This window comes from Pelodiscus sinensis, chromosome 18 (genome assembly GCF_052426305.1).
Source record: "Pelodiscus sinensis isolate ZL-2025 chromosome 18, ASM5242630v1, whole genome shotgun sequence".
Classification (NCBI taxonomy): Eukaryota; Metazoa; Chordata; order Testudines; family Trionychidae; genus Pelodiscus; species Pelodiscus sinensis.
The window spans coordinates 24369399-24372330 of NC_143069.1; the positions used below are offsets into that span (position 1 = coordinate 24369399).

The window sequence follows — 2932 nt, forward strand, 5'->3', positions numbered from 1 at the left end:
TCCACACGGGGGGGACCCGAGATTGTCCGGCCCCTTCCCAGCACGTCCCCCCCCCCTCCGGGAGGGGCTTGTCCCTGGGGATCCCCCTGGGGCCCCTTCTCCTGCATGACCTGGACCCCCCAAGCTGGGGGCTCTTGTCATGCACCAGCTGGGCCCCCACAAGCCTGAGGCAGCAGTTGGGGGGGGAGTGTGGGTGCTTGGACAACCAGCAGCTCCCACCTCCACTCCTGGGAGACCTGAGCCCTGCAGCTGTCCGTGGGGGGCAGGCAGGCCCCAGGCTCACAGACTCTCTCTGGGGTGCAGAGCCCAGCCGCCCTGCAGCGGTTCCTCTTGGCCATCCCCCTCGCCTGCCTCGCCGCCCTCCAAAGGGGCGAGGACACCCTGGCGCCGCGCTGCTGCAAGGACACCATGATGGCCAGGATCGTTGTAAGCGAGTCGCGGCAGCCGGGAGGAGGGAAGGGGATACGTGGGGTGGACAGGGGTCTGCCTGGGCCATGGCGGCGGGTGGGGGTGCTGGAAACGGGATGGGTGGAGCCAGGAGGGCTGGAGGTGGACATGGGGAGGGTGGGTGGGGATGCTGGAGGAGGGAGGGACACAGAAATGGGGCAGGTCTGGGGTGCCGGACAGGAAGGGGGATTCGGGACAGGGAGGAGTCTCCCCGGGCCATGGGGGGCTGGAAGGGAGCCGAGCGGGCTGCTGGGGATGCGCCTGGGGAGCAGGGATGAGGAGGTTCAGAGGCTGGTCACCAGGGCAGGGAGGGGCAGGAGACGGCCTGGGGACAAGGATTGAGCTGGTCCCGGTTTGGGAGGGTGGTGCTGGGAGGGGCCCTGTGCCGGGCAGGGGGGCTACAGGGCAGCGGGAGGCAGTGGGGTTGGATCCTGCTGGGTGGGGGCGCTGGCCGCGTGAGCGTCTCTTGGGGGCCCAGCCTCACACGCCCCTTTGTCTCCTTGGGTCTCACAGGAGATCATGGAGGACTCGCCCCCCCCGCTGGTCTTGGCCGACTGCCTCAACGCCGCCTGCAGCCTCAGGTACCGACCCCCCGCCCCCGCCGACTCCCCCCAGAGCAGATCCCCTGGCCAGGGAGTGGGAAAGTCTCTGTCTCCTGCTGCTGAATTAACAGCCTCTGCCCCTCTCTCCTGCCAGCACCTTGCAGCCTCCCCTGCGGGCCCAGCTCCTGAGCCCCCTGCTGACGGCGGCCGTGGGACAGACTGTGTCTGGGGACTGGCAGCAGGAGCCCATCCATACTCAGGTACGTCCCTCCGGGCCCTGCTCCCGGGCTGGGCTGGAGCTCCAGAGAGGAGGGGGGGGCAGAGGGAGGGAAGAAGCTGCAGGTTTGGATCCTTCCCTCCAGGGTTCCCGTTGCTCTCCCGGGGGGCCCGTCCCTTCCATGCCCAGCCTGGGCTCCTCCCTGCTCTGCGAGGCGGCTCAGACCCTGCTCAAGGCTGCACCCCGGAGCCAGCGGGTGGCCTGGATCCCCCAACCCCCCTCTGACCCAGGGCTCCCCCTTGTCTTGCAGCAGTTCATCCGGGCCCTTCCCTACGACCTCCAGGCCCTACTGGCGAGCCTCCTCGCCGAGTCCCCAGACACCGCCCGGCTGCAGCTCATAATGGAGGTGAGCCCCGTGGGGGGGACGGGGCCATTGTCCCTGCTTCCTCGGGGGGCCGAGAGAGGAGCAGTGTCAGTGGCTGGGGGGGGCACAGTCCGAGAGGAGCCCCAGGCTCTGCCCAGAACCGGCACCTCCCTACGGGTCCTGACCTGCCTCTTTCCCCCCCAGCACCTGAGCCCGTGGCTGGAGTCCCGCCTGCCCCAGGAGCGAGCCAGGGCCCTTGGCAGCACCACGGCCCTGCTGGGAGTCGCCACCACCCTCCCGGGGTTTGACGTAAGTGACCTCGGAGCCGGGGGGTCTGGGGCTGCAGGGCGCGGGGCTGGGAGCGTCCCCGGGAGGCAGAGGCAGGGCCGGGAATGGGCCGGGAATGGGCCGCGTTCTCCTTTCCCCGGGGAGGGGCGACCCTGGGCCCTTCAGGGGGGCTCTTGAGGGACTGGGCCTGGGGACTGGGGAGTGGCCGTCAGTGGATCCCCTTGTTCCACCCCCGGAGTGACCCTTCAGTCGGGGCCATTGCTCAGGGTTGTCTCCTCGCAAGGCCGGCCCCGCCCCGCCCCGGGAGGTGTCTCTGTCCGTCCCCCGAGCTCAGACCCGCCTCGGCAGCCGTTTGCATGGGACGTGCAGCCCCAGGATGCTGAGGGACCCCCCCTCTTCTCTCCCCTCAGAACTCCGCCGACTGGCCGAGGATGGGTCACCACGTGGCCCAGCTGGGCCTTTTTATTTCGGACCCATCCGAAGACGTCAGCCGGCTGGCCCGGGAGGGGGTGCACAGCCTGTATCAACTCCTCCTGCACCACAGGGGTAAGGAACCCAGCCGGGACCTGGGCCCCAGGGACACCCTGAGGGTGCCGGCGGCGGGGGGAGGGGACCCAGCCCTTTTCCCCCAGACTGGCCCAAGGGGGGATGCGTCCCTCTGTGTTCCCCTCCTTCTGCCCCCTGTGCCCCTCCATTTGCCCAGGGATGCCTGCAGGGACCCGTGGGAGGGGAAGGGCTCAGACCTGCCAGCAGAATGACCCTGTTGTGTCTCTTGCAGGCCTCAACATCCACCAGGCAGAGGACCTGTGGTGCAGACACTACTACAAAGAAAGATGGGTCCTGGCTCACAGCAACAGCGTGAGGGTGGGAGAGGTAAGGACGCGCTGCCAGGGCAGGGCAGGGCAGGGCTCGGGGGTGGGGCTGGCTGGGGCCCTCGTGGGGGTAGGAGGGTCTTGGGGGCAGGAGGAAGCTGTGACCTGGGGCAGGGGTTGGGGTGCCGGGTGAGGAGAGCGTCTGGGTGCAGGGTCTGGAAGGGAGTTTGGGGGAGGAGGAAGCTGTTTTAGCCCCAGGAGT

The 2932-nt window shown here is 69.2% G+C and overlaps 1 long non-coding RNA gene across 1 annotated transcript; it reads left to right on the forward strand.

The window, feature by feature from the left end:
* The first annotated feature begins 308 nt into the window (after positions 1 to 308).
* On the forward strand, positions 309 to 1240 carry LOC149523298 (uncharacterized). Its single transcript, XR_016347137.1, has 3 exons — positions 309 to 426; positions 961 to 1028; positions 1144 to 1240. It is a non-coding gene; the product is annotated as an uncharacterized LOC149523298 (long non-coding RNA).
* Positions 1241 to 2932: the final 1692 nt, after the last annotated feature.